The following is an 18,187-nucleotide window of genomic DNA, read 5'->3' on the forward strand; positions in this document are numbered from 1 at the left end:
GAAAATTTTTGATAAATGTAATAGTCTACCCTATGATGTTCCATGTTTTAAAATCCCATTTGATTGATCACTTTTAGTTATTTAAAAAATGAGAAGGAAATCTCAGTAGAAATACAAAGAAGTTCAAGTCTTATCACATTGACAAAGATGAATAATAATTCATTCTTTGGCCAAAATTTGTGCTACAAATATTGTACAAAATTGACTCCAATTTAAAAAACTTACTCTTAGCCACCCCTTGCCATACTGATCCAATTATACTTAAAATGCAATAATGCAATCAAGCAAATAGAAAAGGAGGATTAAAATTATCACTAGTCACCAAAGCTTTTTCTGTATTATGAAATTCTGTGAAACAGGCCATTTATTGAAAATACTCTACCACGTACTGCCACTGCATGATAAAGTAGCTGTTGTGAAAAGAGAAAAAATATAAAACTTTCAACATATGTGCCATTTAATCAGTGATGTCAAGAGAAAATAATTCCATGGTTAATATCTTTATTCCAGGATTGGATTTAAAGTTGAAAGTAGGTAGGGGTAGGTAGAGATACTGATATCTGTATGTTTAATTGGTAGTGAACTTTGATCTGAACACTGACTTGAGCAAGCAGTGAAAAGTTTGATAGTATTTGCCAGAGATGATTTTGTTCATTGGTGGTTACTTAGAGAAACTGAAAAAACACTCAGAATACAGTATTGTGTACTATAGCAGCATATAGAGATGGCATCTTCTTGAGAACAAATAATTCATTAGTTTAAAGGAAAAGAAAGTAACTTTTAAAAAACTAACCAACTTAAGATGAGTATTTTTAAAAACTATATTTTCCTCTTATTAAGTATCAGTGAATAATCATTCTATTTTACTTTGACATAAAAATCTCTGACAATATCTATACTACCGATTAAGATCCATGGGTCATTAATGCTGAGATTTTATAAAAATGAGTTGTTTAGAAAAACTCAGAACTTCTAACAATGCTGATTCATCAAACGTTAATTTATTGCCTTCATGTAATTAAGCTCAAACCTGCAGGAGATTGTGTGTAGGCAAGGATATAAACTGCAGTTTTCCTTTGAGGGGAATACTTATTTTGATTGATACTTGAGTTTATCTAGAAGTTAACGTATGAAAATAGAAACAATCATTTGTTGAAATATCATCCGTTAACTTGGTATTAAAAGATGCCTGATTTCTAATAGTTACTTCTTTTGTAATTAGTAAAGGCTATTAGGAGGTTGTTGATCTGTAACATATTTTGTGATCATGTTTATTTGGATCCAGAGAAAGTACGTAAAATGGCTTAAGAATTTGTTCTGAGTTAAAAGTTACTAAAGCTGTGCTTGAATTATAACAGAGGCCACATGATTCAGAGCTAATTCAAGGGCCAATTGTAAAGAAAGGGGAAATTTCTTTGATGCTTTGCACAGGGGGAGTTCCACAAGTTTTGTTTTGATACCACTGGGCAAACATGGATGTGCATTCTAGTTTTGGGTTTTTTCCGCTTGCTCACCATTGCCACCACTCTACCATAGCCAGTTATTGGGCTTTTTGTGTCCCAAAGACTCAGATACTAATAGCTGTCTACCTAGAGGTTTCAAGCAAAATTGTGCTGTATAAAGGAATGAATGACTTAGTCACATATTCAAGTAATTTGCTCTTGGTTCTAACAGCTAATAAGGGCATTATCTGTCACTATAAATGGTTTTATGTCACAAGTGCAAGAAATTTAAAAGTAGTGTTGTGTAAATTGATTTGCCACCCTATGACCATTTCATGGTCTTCACTGTAAAACCCCCATGCCCTTTAAGTGGAGTTGCTGCTGGCTTAGCTTCTGAGATGACGTTGGTTTGTTGATTCAATCAATGTAAAGCTATCTTCCTTGACACTGTGATTACTTTAGGGGTTACATTATCTAAGTGGTTCCAATCAGAGAGAAAGTCAGGAATGCTGCTTTTTCATACTGCTTGGGAATGAACTTGAAACAGCATGTGGCCTTGGTAGCTGCTGGGAACCACTTTGCAGTCAGTAGGGAAACCAGGTAGAAGGTAAACCACAGTCCACAAAAGCAGACTGAAAAATAACTGCAGGGAGCAGCAGCAGAAGCCCTGGTTAACACCTTGTTGGAAACGTGATATCCACCTCTGGATTTTAAAGTTAGGTGAACAGAAAAATTCCCTTCATCGTTTAAGTCTGTTGGAGTTGCTTTTTTGTTACTTGCAACTGAAAATGTTTTAAATGATGAAATCAGCCTTTGAACTGGCCTGAAGCAAAATGAGGCAGCTGACCTGAATGTGAAGGGAGAAAATGCACGGTCCTTTATTAGGTTTGAAGAAAACTCAGCGCAAAAGAATAAGGAATATGTAATATCAACATCTTTTTAAACCTTTTTAATGCACAGTATGACTCAATACAGAAAAATGAACAAAAATTACCGCTTAATGGATAATCACAGGGAAACCATGCAAGTCAAGGAGAAGAACATTCCCAGAAAACTTACTCCTTCTTCCTGTCGCTGTCTATTCCAGTCTCTATTCTGAAGAATATTTTTAAAGTAGCAAAAGATTCCAAATGAAATTATATTATGTATACACGTATTTTTATAGTCCCTAATTCTATCAGAAACTCTGGGAGCATACAGTTACATGGAATTTTATGCACTACCACAAACAGAGAACAAAATTAGACAAAGAGTTATAGATGAAGTGAGACTAAAGGCAGAAGAATAAGTAGAAAGTTTTATATCCAGTCACAAAATGTCAGAAAGGCAATGCATTTGGCTTTACTCTTCTTAGAAGTCAATAAAGAGAAAACAGAATCAATTACAAAATATGTTATTCTCCTAAGAATCGTAGCTAACAGGAAGTGCCTACTCTTATATTTTTGTAAATGCCTTTTGTGTTTAATATAATTTAACATTTTCAATAATCCTATCAGGTAAGACCTACCTTTCCACTTGTTTGACAAAGGAGGCAAAAAAGACATCAGCATATCTGTATTGGCCACAAGATTTGGACCCAGGCTGTCAATTGCAAAGCATCTACCCTTGACCATTGGACTTCCTGCCTCTGAGTGATAACATTTGCTCCTTAGAAGAAACACAGATTTACTGATAGATGGGATACTGCTGCCTTCTGTCCTCATAAAAGATAGTAGAACAGTGTCCAACCTTCCATGTTATCTATAAAGCATGTTAAAAGGCAGTCTCTCCAATTTTCCTATTAAGTGAGGCCAATGATAAAGCATAGTTCACATAAAGGACATTTTAGAGTTCTGTTTGGCTTTCCCAAGGATAAAAATCAGTACTAGATAATTACATATTCTTTAGAAAATCTTCCAGGAATAACACATCTCGCTTTTAAGTGACTGATAATTCAAAGTTACTCATGTTGTCAAGAAACTGAAGAAATTCTGTAGAACCACCTAAGAGCAGATGGCTAAGGTTATAACTCATTCATGTGGTGGCAAGACTTAATGAAGTATCAGTATTTCTTAAAGTGCTTAATCAGGACCTGAACCAGAAGATTCAGTGTCCTCATGGTGGTAGACTGAAACAGGATTGAAGCCCTAGTACTTTTTGAGCAGTGACTTGTATTACACTCAAGGAGTACAAGTCACTTGTACAAGATGAAGAATTCCAAGATAAAAAGTAGTACATTGTTGCCTGTGCTCAGACGGATTGTCTAAGAAGTGGCAGCACAAATACTATAAATGGAGGGAAAGACTGGACTCAAAGAACACAATCAATGCGGTTTGAATTGGAAGAAAAGTAAAACAGGCACAAATATTCTAGACCACTACACATTTTATGAGACAGGTGAATTTTTTAATTTACCTGCAAAAATACTTTAAACCCTGACTTAAATTTTGTAAAATACCCTGCTTTGTCCTAAAATCAAATAGCAAGCATATTAAAATGCAAGCGTACCAACATTTCTAAGGGGAAGACTGCTGAAATCTGTTCCTCGCTATTGCAACATTAAAAAAAAAAAGGCCATACAAGTATTCGAATGTTGTCGAATGTTTTCAAGTTCAGGACAGTATACTGGGACATTGCTTGGGATGCAAAATCTAGTACTGAATGCCCTATGACAAAATAATTCAACAAATTAATAATAATAGAATGGATTACATGGCCAGGCTTTATGTATAAGTTCCTTTAGAAGTTGATTTTGAGAAATGTTTAATATTTTTGTTGCTGAAATGGGGCAAGGGAGGGCTACTTGGAAGAGAGAAAAAATGTATCACATTATGTTGCAACTTGCTTCTTCTTTGTTTGAAATTTCCACTAAAATATTAGAGTAAAATTTTTGAATTCCTGATGCTGAAACACAGCCTCTGTACCCGGCTTACTGAATTGAGACTCGAGGACAGAGTTTTGGATGAAGTAGAAAAGGCAGCTTTATTTCTTTGCTAAACAAAGGAGGGAGGTCACAGTGGGCTAATGCCTCCAGATCTGTGAGCCTGCTGGGGAGAGAAGGCAGGGGGTTTTATAGTAAAAGTTCAAGAGTTCAAGGAGCTCGTTCCATAGAGATCATATACAGGCTAGCAAATTGTTTTTCAGGTGCAATGGTCCCTTTCCTTCTGCTGAGTATGAAGTTCACCTCTGGCTTTGGGACTCTCTTAATATTCTTGTTCCTAGAGCAAAGGGTGCATAGGAAGGGGGCCTGTGAAAAAGAGCTCTACAGAAAGACTTGTGCAGTTTAAAGTCAGATTGATAAATGCTTTTAGCCTTTAAAGCAGGCTGAGGTCTGGCACCTCCTGCTGCAGGCTGAGGCCTGCAGCTCAGACAGAACACAAGGAAACCACAACGGGCCAAAAACAACTGCAGACATGTGCAGTTGGGGCAAGTTATGAACAACAAGATGTGCAGAACACCCAACTGCCTTTTCTAAGGTGTTGGGGTCAAGAGGAGATCACTGGGATCAAAGGAAGGACACTGAGCATGATCCCCTCACACAGCACCACAAGGGGATTCGGGGGGCCACTCGAGCCTCCCTCTTCTCCAGCCTAACCCTGGTCAGCAGGAGCATGAGAAAAACCCTTTAAACCATTATGCAGTTAGGCAGTTAGAAACACCATTGCAGACATCAGGTGGTCACCGAGGACAATAGGGTCCTACTCGGTTACATTCCTTGCTCCTTACTGCTGCTCCAGCAATGAACACAATACTTGGTACTTAAAAAAATGAATAACGACTGAATGAACAAAGGTCCATGTAAGGAGGAAATCATGAAGCAAGATCAGAGAATGAGTTAGCCAGTTACATGGAGGGAAATGTACACACAACAGGAGAAATGAAAGCTCAGGCTTGAACATGAGGTGAGCTGGACTTTATGGCCTTTAATGCTAGCCGGAGTTGTTAATAATCGGTTCATTATGGGTAGAGCCACTGCTAGATGGATTACATGTGACCAGGGGTAGATACTGGGGGAGTAGCTTCAGTTTGATAGTTTAAACAAGTGGTCTAAGACGTCAGATTGGTAGAACTGTTGAATTTATCTTTTCTTTTTCAACCATCCGCTGTAACTGTAAATCTAAAGTTGGTAATAACTTTAAAACACCTGGGCAATCAATAATCATGCCAAGAAAAGAGAAAATAGAACATCAAAGTTAGACAATGTGAAGAGACTGCTGTAATTCTGTCAACTTAGAACCGCTAGGAAATTAGTGACCTAGGCTTATTTATAAGCGTAGTTGAAGTGCTCGTAAATCTCATTCAACCTTGAGTTTACAGCCTCATTTTTGGGTTGAGCATGGGACTCAGATGAATTACTGTGAGGATTCCTCTGGGAAATTAGAGTTTAGGTGATGTTTTCTTGGGGAAAAATAACTCATATTTTTGGTCTATTATGACCTAGGGTTAGAGCCAAGGCTTATTAGCATTAATCACATAAGCTCTTTATGTGGAAGAGGGAAAACAAGACAACTAGGCGATTTCATTCTTTTGTAGTTCAATATTGCATAGCCTATTCTGTGACAATAAAATGAACTCAGGATTGTTATTCTCTTACTGGTCAGTTCTGGAACTCAAATGCCCTAGAAAAGTCAGACAGAAAAACAGATGTACTGTGACAGCTCGTTGTATTTAATAACATAACCATATTCAGTTTGACAAGCAGTAATTTATTCGGGCACTCAGTATTTTACAGGAATCTTGGGAAGAGAATTACCACTATTTCTCAGACAAATCTTGTCTCAAAAGATTATAGGTTATTTACAGTTTATTATTATAATAGAACTATTCTGTTTCTATGATAACCATGGCAGATCTCTGCCTTTGCTGTCATGACTAATGGAAAATAAATTCTCATTTTGATAGAATATCTAACTAGTACCAGTGTTTATCGTTCAAATCTAATTATTGTGGTATCACATACATATTTATTACTTTAATGATGTTACTATTTGTTTCAACTTGTCTGTCCTTTTCTGTTATATTTGTACTTCATTAATTTCATGATATTAATCATTTTACTATCAATAAAGTTATTTTTATAAGTAAATAAGCTCTTATTAACAGTATAAGTCAAATATGTCAGATTTAATTTTATGATCAATTTCTGTCATGGGCACATTATCATTGGTAACGTGATCCATTTAGTAGTCTTTTTAGAGACATTTAATACCAAAGGCCAAGATCTAAAAGAAATCATTATGAATCATTATCTCTCCCCTGGCTTTACTGGTGCCACATCCCATAGCTTCAGTGTTTATTGTTAAGATCTCCAATGACCACCTTGTCATTAGCTTCATAACTTCACAGGGTGTTTTCCATTTATCGCCTCATTTTCCATTTGTCATTTCTATGCCAAAATAAATGACATGTAAGTCAAAAAGATTAATATTTAAAAGTCAGTCATGTTAAAATGAGAAGATAGATTTGAATATGAAGTCTCTGAAGGCATGGGTACCACTCAATAAACATAGAAGAAATGAGAAAGAAGATGGAAAGATGTAAAGCCATAAATGACATACTTTAATCAGTTAATGTTTGCTTTATCTTACTCTTAAGAATATATGAATTAACTGTTGAAGATACACTTAGAAATTTCTAAAAATATGTGTCTCTAGTTACTGACTTGGAAAAATGGGCCTGGAAATATATTTGAGTGAAAAATGTTCAGACTAATGAGTTTAGATAGTATAATCTAACTTCTGAGGGGGAAAAAACTAGAAAAAAATTCCTCTCTGTATGTTTTTAAATAGGTGGAAAAAATATATACAAATTAAAAGGAGGATAGGGGTATGTATTTAATGAAAGTTCAAGGTCAATTAAAAAATCTCTTAGTCCATTCAGGCAACTATAACAAAAATAACCATAAACTGAGTGGCTTATATCAAAAACGTTTATTTGTCACAGTTGTAGAGGCTGCGAAGTCCAAGATCATGGTGCCAGTGGACACATGTGAGCACCTTGCTTCCTCATTGACTGCTTCTTACTGTAACCTCGCAAAGTGGGAGGGCAGGGGAGTTTTCTTGGCCTCCTTTGTAAGGGCACTAATTCCATTCACAAGGATTAAAAATCACCTCCTGAAGCCCCCACCTTCTAATACCATCACCTGGGGGGCTAGGAGTTCAACGTAGGAATTTTGGGGGGACACAAACATTCAGAACATAGCAGAGTCCCTTACACTTACCATTGAGTCTTGGTGGTGTAACTGCCTTCTGTGAGTCAACCACAAATAGGGGTGTAGGAGCCTAGCATTCAGTGTCATAAGGAAAACCTGGACTGTTATCCAGTTTCTAGTTTTTGAGATTTAGAAGCATATTGAGGACTCAAGTGAAGTACACATGTTCCTCCCAAGACCAGAAAAGAATTTTCCCCGAGGGCTTGCGCTAAGGAGGACACTCTGTAATGTCCTTGAACAGTGTCCTCAATAATTTCCTTTCAGCCAGCACAACGTGAGTCTCAGATCAGTTTTTCGCATGGCTGCTTAATGCAGGCCAATAGCACCCCAACGAGGCAAATTCCAAAAGAACGATTCCCTTTATCTCACGGAGAATTTTGAAGAGGCAGGGCCTAAATGAAATCTTTTCCTCCCAGTTAGTGTTTTCCTTAGAACCTCCTGTAATTAAAAGGGTATTTTTAAAATTTAAGCACATTGTGTGTAAATAAAGTCTAAGAGGCAACATGAAGATGAATTTTCAATAAGAACTGCATTGTAAATCAGTAGGTTGGGAAGATTCTAAAGTAGTACACCTACTGACATCTCAGGTTTAATGTAAAGTGATGTAAAAATCTATCCGTAGCGCCGTCTTCTAAAATATTCCTGTTATTTTTCTCTTGCCACAACAAGTATATTTCAAGAGAAGGGGCAACTGATGATTTGTTATGTCCTGACTAGGTGGCTGGAAACTTGTAGATGCTAATTCTTTTTAATTATTGAAAGAACCCTATAATGTTCTTAAAAGATGCAACTATAAGCCCTAGTAGTTCATTTAAGTGATGTGAGTGGAACGTGGCAAGCTCTGGTTCACCCCAAGGTGTAAGATTAGGAAATCTCTGCTCTTCCCAGTTCGCCAAGCAGCCCATGAGTGGTTTAACCAAAATTGTTCTCAGGGCCCCCTGTTGTTTGCTAGTCGCCAGCTTCCCATTTTTCACAATGTTTGACCTAAATTAATCCATGAGTGAATGTAAGTCCCTATGTTTGAGAAGTATAAGGCGTTTCTTCACTTCGCTGGTGCATTCATTTACTTATTTTAAAGGATGTATTAAGCACTGACCTGTTCTAGAAGCTGTTCTTGTTTGTTCCAGAGCAAACTAAAAAAATCCCTCAGGGAGCTTATGGTCTAAGTAGGGATTATTACTCTTTTTTTTATTGAAGTGTAATTGGCATATGACATTGTATTAGTTTGGAGTGTACACCGTAATGATTTTGATATTTGTATATATTGCAAAATGATCACCACAAGTCTAGTTAATATCTGGCACCACAGTTCTAAATGGTTTGTGTGTGTGTGTGTGTGTGTGTGTGTGTGTGTGTGTGATGAAAGCTTTTAAGATTTACATTTTTAGCAACTTTCAAATATAGTCACTGTGCTGTGTGGAATTGTTAATATTGATCATGTTTTGACTGTTTATTGATCATTTACTACATGCAAATTCCCATGCTAAGCACTTTACCTACCTTATTGCTTTTAATCTTGAAGTCTGTAAATTGTGTATTACTATTATTGTTTGCACTTGACAGAGAGGAAGATGGTGGTGTAGAGAGTTTGAGGATCTCTTCTAAGATTTACAGTTAGTAGGTATATTGGTGAGCTTTTAGCTGCAGCAAAACAAACAAACAAAAACCCCAGAAACCCTCACAAATTTATTGATAAACTTTGAGTGAGCTGCTTTGACTGGACTTGTCTGGGTTCAGCTGGGCTGGGCTCCAGACTGCCCGTTGGATTCAGGTCTTCTCTGAGTATCTTTTCGGACTAAAATGAAGATCCATTATCTGAGGCAAGCTCTTCTGAGGGAGAAAGAAAGCAGCTCAAGGGGAGAGAATTGCATAATGAGAACTGGAAAACTGTCACTTGAACTTACATTCCAGGGTCATAGCAAGTCACAGGTCAAGCCCAAGGTCCATTATCAGGGAAGTATTCTCTGCCCACACTAGGGCAGGGCAAGGATGGAGAGAGAAGGAAGAATTGACCACAGTAGGCAACAGCACTGGAATTCATACCCAGGACTACCCGAGCTTGGGCCCTGTTGTTTTAACTACTATCCTATTCCAAATAAACAGGAACCTACTTTATCTTCCTTTGGATTGATGGCGAGTATATATATATTTTTTAAGGTTAGTATTTTCTGAATGAAGTTTCTGGTCAGGAGTAAATTTGTTGACTTCTTTTCTCAGTAATTGATAAAATTTCAGAAACCATGTGATTTCAGTTATTGATGTACGGAAAATGATCATCTGTAGCTATGGTAATAAAATTCTTGTTAATCATTTAGCAGATACCTAATGATTTCCTGTAGTGTATAACCTTTCTCTGTTTTCTGCAACTTTCCAGAAATCTGTAGTCATATTTTCAGAGATACACACTGCTCAGTAATATATTCTGATGCTTTAAATCAATGTCATAGTTCTATGTTAAATCTAGGTGGTTATCACTTTAAAGCATTGGGTCACCATAGTGAGTAATGATATCAGAGAACATTCCCACTAGCTTTGGAGAATACCCTTGGAAATTTATAGTAGTGGAGCACTCTCACATACTTCTGGGGGTTATGCAAAGTGTTATAACTCTTGTATGTAGCAATTCAGCAATATCTATGCTAGTTGCCTAACCCTTTAATCCAGTCATCCTGTTTCTATGAATTCATGTTTCATATGTATAACAGAACAAATGCAAAAGATGATTGTATAAAATTTTTATTATATAAGACAATCTTTTATATTATTATTGTATATATAATAATATACAACTGTATATTATATACAAAATAATATATGGCATATATTATATACATACTATATATAATAGATATGCTATATATTGAGTATTTCTAATATTCTATATATAGAATATAGATACAATATTGTATCTATAATATGTTGTATACTATGTATATATAATATATATATAAACACTATTTGAAATGGCATAAGCTTAGAAATGACATGAACATACATCAAAAGGGTATATAGGTTAAATAATTATTACAAATAATGCAAAAATAGTAAGAAACTACTCTAAGTTCTAGTATGGAAAAAATCTCAAGATACAATTTTAAGTATAAAAAGCAAGGGACAGAACAATGTATGCAACTTATGTAAGAAGGGAGAGAAATCAGAAAATATGTTTGATTTGTTTGGGAAAGATACACAGGAAAATAATAAAAATATTTATAGAATAAATAGGGACAGGATTGAGAGGGAGATTTCTTACTGTGTACCTTTTTGTGTTGTTCAGATTTTAGAACCATGTAAATGAAAGAAAGGACTACTTCCTTATCTGAATGTACCCAATATCAAAACAATATAATGTATATATCATTGGCTTCATGGGGACTTTCTATATAATAAACTGAGTTGAAAAATGTATCCTAGCTCTATCATCATGAAGGAAAAACCTGTTCCATATACTTACCTATTTTTCTTTTTAGAAATTTCACTGCATATTCTTGTTTAGTTGTATAAAGCTTTCTAAACCACAACAACTTTTCACTTCCTTTTTGGTCTTTGTCTATTTTTGTAAAAACTGTGGAAGTGTTTCATCTTTCCTTGCATTTGGATTTATGTGTATTTTTCTAATCAGTCTGTCATTGTCTAAAATTAAGCAGAGGGAGAAGGTGAGTCCTTGAATTCCAGATACGTGAAGGAATTTGAGAATGAGTAGGGGGAGCAGGGCCCTTATCCCAGAAATCCGTGCACCAGCAGTTGCTCAGACCCAGCTTCGGCAACTTCAAGCCAGCACCAGACCTTATTTTTGAGGGTTAAGATTGTAGTTTTAAGACCAAGCAGCCCATTCTAGCCTAAGAGTGGAACTGATAAATAACAAAGGTCATGGACAGAATTCACCCAAGGTGAAATACAGTTCTTAAATGAATACATTTAAAGTGGCAAAGTCAATACTAATCAAAAGAATATTCCTTGAAAGAGAATGTTTGAGGACTATTAATAAATCTGTGTAATTGAATCACTCCCAAACTCTAAGAAATTCATCCACTGCATGGATGAATAAAGTGATGTATCCAGTTGAAGGAGAAATCAGATAAACAAAGGCTGATTTCCCATTGTTGTTAGAAGACAACTTTCCATGTAGCTCTCCTGTTTCTGCATCTTGTGTACCAAGACCCTGACTACCTTTGTTCTGGACTATCTTTTCAAGGATATTTGAATGGTGAATAGCCTTGGATGGCAAAGACAATCTCCCTCTCCAGAGCAAAGGGGTGAGCAGAATTCCAGGTTTGCTCAAGAGGCAAGGTGCCCCCTAATTACAGGAATGTCCAGTTAAAGCTCTGTTTGTGCCTGGAGTTCCTCCTTGAACTAACTTTTCTCCCATGCATGAAGTTGGTGTCTAATGCAGGTTTCTTTTCCATAGTAAGACCCTTGACTTCCATATGCTCCTGTGGTTCAGCTCACCCTCTCTCCATCAAGACAGCTCTGCTTTCAACTGGGCCTGCTTTGTGCAAAGAACCTTCCTGCTCTTTGACGTTATTCATCCAACAAAGTTACTGAAACGGGTGCCTCTTTTGAAATTACTTTTTGGAAGAGCTTGTGTTTCCCTGTCAAGTACTGGGACCCAGTTGTGCAGGAGGGGCTCCGCTGACCCTGGGCCCTGGGCAGGGTGGCTCTTCATTCTGGTGCGGGATGATCTCAAACCTGTGTCGGCTCCCTGAGGCTCTCCTGATTCGGGACTCCTGGGGCCTCTCTTCTGTCAGTTGGATCTCAGTTCTGGCTCTTTCATGATGCCTGGAACGGAGGACTCCAGGGCCTCTGGTGTTGATCAGTACTCCTTCCATCCTCCATGCAAGCATATGCCAATCTGGGAAACTGCCAAGTCCCCGTGGGCACAGTCAGGAGGGACACCGAGAGACTGGAAGCAGAGTTACCTAAAACAGGGGGATCTCTTCAAAGGTATGGATGGTGGGTGTCTGTCCAGATGGACCTCTAAAGACAGCTTTAACTTCTCAGCAAGATGTTCTGTAAGAGATGGCTTTGCTGAATCTTTAGGGTAGAAGGAAGTTCATTCTTTGAACTCTCGACTCACTGGACTATTCAGATTTCCTTTTAGATTTTTGAGAGTTTCCTGGCTCACTGGCTCTCAGGATGTCTCTTAATTGTGGTTGAGGGGCTGGGAATTCCTCAGCCTTGACTATCTCCTTGGATCCTTTGACCCTTGAAGGAATTCTTAGTTTCATCTCTCACATCCTTTTCCCCTGAGAACGTTGCTATGCTATTGCCAGATTCTCCTGGGATGTATCTGACTCTCATCCTTTGGCTCATTTCCTGTTACTGCTTGACTTGGAAACAGCTCTGGGAGCTGCCTCTGTTGCCCCCCAACATAGTCCCAGTGTGTCTGTGTTTTGGCAACAATGATAGATTTGAGGGTGTGAAAAACCTGCTTTCGTTCCCTGTCTGAGAAAGGCCTGTGACTCTGGGGCCATTTTCAAAGACGGACCATTTCAGGGGCTTTGCCCTCCTCTCTTACAGGTGAGGGGCAGATGGAGGACTATCTAGGGCAGGGAATACATTTTTTGTGATCACCTGTCTTTCTGATTTGCTGGAGGGTTTCTTCCAAGGTGCTTGGTGACTCAGCTGCAGAGTCAACCCTTAACAAATGATGACTGAGGAAGAAATGGCAGAAAAGGGCAGAAATTAGGATTGGGCCTCCCTGACCAAAACAGTTTATGGATTCATGACCCTTTGGTAAGGACGCTTGTGACTGAATTTAGGATTCACCCAGGTAATTCTGGATAATCTCTTCTTCTCAAGATCTTTAATTTTATCATACCAGCAGAGTGCCTCTTTGCCATGTGAGAAAACATTCACAAATTCCAGGAATTGGGACCTGGTTATATTTGGCCTGGGGCGGGGTGGGGGTCATTATGCGACCTACTATACACATAATTGTCAACTTAAATTTCAGTACCTCAGGGGCCCATCTTGTGGCTCTAGGCCAGTAGGGAAGACGTGGACATCTTTGGTTTTATTTGGACAGTCAGCATATCTTCAACCTTCTGGAAGAGTCCCTCTGTTTTCCTCTTCAGCCTCAGCCCAGGTGCAGACGGAGCTGTAGTCCCCAAACATCCTGCTCGCAGGATATCCAGGGGACTCAGTTCTAAACAAAAGAACATCCTAGTCAGAGTGATTGGTTCAGGGACCCAACTGAAGCTGTTGAGGCTTTTGCTGGAGGTATTGAGAGAGAAGTGCCCCATTTTCAACTGCCCTTGAACCTGGAAAACTGCAGTCCTGACCTGGATGGCAGCCATTACACCTCCGCGTAACACCTGAGAATAAAGTTGGAACAGAAGACAGGGGACCTTGCAGGAGAGAGGAACTCATTTCTGACAACACCCGTTGAGTCCCTCTGCCAGCAGCCAGTGGCCAGCTTTGCTCCCAGACTTCTCAGTCACATCACTCAACCCATCCCCTTTTTAGAGCTTTGTTTATTTGTTTGTTTTTAGTCTTTAGTGAGAGTTTATTGTGCATATCAGAACACCTGTTGAACTGGGAGCTTTTAGATTCAAAGATGACGAGGAAGCTCAGGGGGTTGACATTACAGGACAGCTAATAAAATGAAAATGAGCAAGTTGTTTCACTTTGTAATGCTTGGTTATTACAGTGGGGGTTTCCAGATGGCAGGGGTCTGGTTAAATTTTACTATACCATTTTTAGGAAGATGGCTTAAGTTTCTTTTATGATTATAGGAGGCATTTATGAGAAGCAGCCTAAGAAGCAGCCCAAGTTACACTCCTCTTCTTTTGCTAAAAGGACTAAATTAAGTTTGACTTCTCTGGCTTAAACGGTTTTGTCTACTTGGGAATTTTCGAGTCTCGTTTCTTCTGTATTTAATTTTAATACCAAGAAGGCATAGGGCACAGTTGGGTAATGCAGGCATTGCAGGGTGCTCTGTGAGGCTTCAAGTGTATGGGGGCAGTAAGTGTGGCTCCAGGTGGAGGGGCAGGGAGAGGATGGGCTGGGTGGGATTGGCTGAGCCTCATCTCGTGGGATCTCCTGAGTTTTATGGGGCTGCAGGTGCATCCTGAGTTGAGAAACTTGAATGTTCCAGGTGCCGGGGTTTGCATGTCCCAGGCTTGTCCATAAGAAGTCTGATTAATGCCACCAATCCGGCTCTAACCCTTGCTCCCCAACTCAGGGTCACAGTGTTTCCATGCCTCCCAGGAAGATGCAGGGATGGGCTATGGCCCAAAGGCTGTGGTGTGTGGGACCCCCAAGGCCTGAATAGGGGCGAGTCACCTGCACAAGCTATAGTCAAAAATCTAGCATCTTCCAGGAGGCCAAATGCCACAGACAGTGACTGGGGCTTCTGGCGAGTGACCCTAGGGGCCAACCCAACATCTGCCCAGATCCAAGATCGGGTGCATTGTGCATCCCCAGGTTAGTGTTGATTTGTATTTTTTGTTACTTGCAACCAAATGATTCTTCCCAGTACACGTGGATCCTGCTTATGGTTCTTTCCTCTACGCTAGCCCACTAAATAAATATATTAACCTCACCGTGATTCAGTTTTCCCTTCTGTCAAGAGGATTTAACTCCATTAAATACTTCAAACATTTGAAAATATTAAATAGGATAATCAATATTAAAGCAGGACTTTGTTCTAAAAATGTGAGATGTGAGTAAAATGAAACATTCTTATAAATTAATTTTTATAAATTAATTACATCCAACTCTAATCCCCCACTTACAAGGGTGGAAAGATAGGTATTATAATTTACTGCTGGAGCCCCTTTTCCTTCTTTAGTGTGATATACATTCTCAGAGGGGAAAAAACAAACAAACTTAGGAAACAGCCTCTGGTCTTTGATTCTTCCAGATTGCAACCCAGAGGCTCACTGTGCAAGACACTGTGGTCCATTCAAAGGCAGGTAATGCGACAGCCTCTCCACCAGTGTGGCCCCGGCATCTTTGGCTGAAACTCTCCAGACTATGGTATTGAATATTTAGCAGCCCCTCACCTCTGGAAACACATCTGCTCTCCTCATCAGAAGTCCTGCTGCTTCCCTGGGGACTTCCACATAAGACACAGCCCTGTATAGAACCCATGACTCCATGGCTTTCCTCCAGTCCCAGCAACCACTGCTACGTTTGGGCAACTCTCACTTTCAACCCAGTCCCCCTCTCTTTGCTCTGAGTTACACAGCTGAGTTCTCCTGTTGCAGAAGAACCTTGATAAGGTTGGACAACAGGTATACCTAGCAGGTTTTTGTGTTAGGCCAGGCAGCACAAAATCCATTACCACCCCTTGCTAAAAATCAGAAACTCTGAACTTCTTGGATAGGTGAGGGGCTATCAACTTTCTTTTCAACTCTCTGCTAGTCTCTTCAAATTGCTCGGTAAATTTTATCCTGCAGCAAACGTCTGGTATCTAGCAGAGAGTGAGTAGATAGAGCAGGAGTGTCTTTAGGGAGAAATCAGCTTTCCTGTCTTGTCATTACAAACTCCCAGACTAAAGCATGGCCAACTGTCTAAACTTGCATGAAGGCTGGTTCTTTCCTTGGGTACCCAATAGAATGAAGGAACAGACCTGAGTTTGGGGAGAAGGTCTGGTGAGGAGGAGGCTGCCCCAAGTTTCTGAAATGCCCCCCTTAGCCCCTGTAATGGTGTGAAATTAACTGCCTGCATTTGTATCCTTCATCCACTGCTTACTCGTCATGTGATCCTGGGCTATTTCTCTGAGTGTCAGTTTTCCATCTGTTACATAGGACATAAATGCATCAATTTCATGAGGCTATGATGAGAATTATGTGAAATAATTTATTTAAGGTTTATAGCTTAGTGCCTGGCACTTAGTCCTTGGTGAAAGTTATTATATCACTGTTATTAACCACTGACCCATCATATATTTTACGTCTCAAATTGTAGCTGATATTTCCATTTGTGGTCTAGTCTCACTGCCAGATCTGGTGCTTGGAACACTTTTACAGCCATAGCCTTTTGCCAAACTGCTATATGGACTCTCTCCCTGGCTGTGTTGCTCTCTTTGAGTTCTGGATAAATCTCTGTCACTTACTCTGACTTCACAGACTATGGCGGGTGCACTTTCACCTCATCTAGTCCAACTCTCCACGTGAAACTCAGACTCAGGTAATTCTCTGTGGCTCATTCTGTAAGGATGAATGTATTCCTACTGACCAGAAGATTAAAGATAGGAGAGAAACTGGAGACTGGGACCCTACCAGAGAATGTATAGATTTGTTCTTAGCATCATAAATTACATTTCTCTCCTCTAACATCCCACACTCTCACGTCCAAGGGAAACTTCACTCAGCTCCAGCCAAGAGCTGGAAAATCCGATGAGCAAATGGAATAGGGAGAGGTATGGAGAGGGGTAGTAAAGTAAGCAAAGAAATTACCTCCTTGTTACAAATCAAAAGGACTCCAGTTGGTCTTCCAGTCCAAGTGACAGCTCAGAGATGAAACTTACAAAGTACAGAACTGCTTCTTTCCTGTTTATCCCTTCCCTCATCAACACAGAATAATACCACTTTAGTGTGATTCTCATATTTTCCTACCCTTTTCTGTTTTATCTCATTCCCGGAACTCATGATAGACTATTTTAGGGTTTGCTTGTGCAAAACTAGTTTCTGTGAGTACACACTGAGTTAAATCAGTTCTACCATCATTACAGGCATGATAGTTAAATAAAGGATTATGAATGATTATTCTATATATTAGAGTGTTTTCTATCTACCAAGTCCTTAAGTCCTTTAATGTACTTGCCCTGAAAATGGAAATCTGGCAATGCAGGATGCATCAGATGTGATGTAGAGAAGAGGGATGTTTTTGAGCTTCAACTTTCTGATACATAAATGGAAATAACATCTACCTTGCTTACCTTTGAGTGTTGGTGAAAAAAATTGTACAGATTTTTAGAAAACTAAACATTGATTTAAAGATGTATTATGTTGCCAATCTTGTTAAATGGTATTCTGTGTTCCGGGATTGTTTTGTTAGGTGTTCAGTGGTTGGTCCCATTATTTGACTTCCCTGTAGTAGTTGGCATCTCAGCCATGGCTGCACAGTAGAATCACTTGGGTAGCTTTTTAGACATAGTAATACTCAAGAAATTCCCCAGATTAATTAAGCTATAATCATGATGAGTAGGGCCCAGATACTGCTTGAATTGGTCCCCCTAGACCCCAGTCTTGGAAATGAGTTGGATATTCCAGAGAGAGGTTTTATTCTTTCCTAATTTGAGGGATTGGTTTGAGGGCAAATGCTCTGCCATGAACTATCCTGTTGTCTGACTTTAAAGAAGGTCATGTGACAATGTGGCTGTTGTTGCTGCAATCATCTGCAACCCTGAGAAGAATGTCAAGAGGACCATTCAAGACACCTGGAGCTCTGCCATGGCTGAATGGCTCAACCAAAGCCAGAAATCTGCCGACTTCCAGAATTCTTTGTCATGTGAGAATGTTAGTTTAAATCATGGTTAACTGAATTTTTTTGGTATTTGTAGGCGTAAGCTCTCTGCATCCATAACCGTCAAAGCTGCATGCAA

The sequence above is a fragment of the Vicugna pacos genome, chromosome 4 (genome assembly GCF_048564905.1).
Source record: "Vicugna pacos chromosome 4, VicPac4, whole genome shotgun sequence".
Taxonomy (NCBI): domain Eukaryota; kingdom Metazoa; phylum Chordata; class Mammalia; order Artiodactyla; family Camelidae; genus Vicugna; species Vicugna pacos.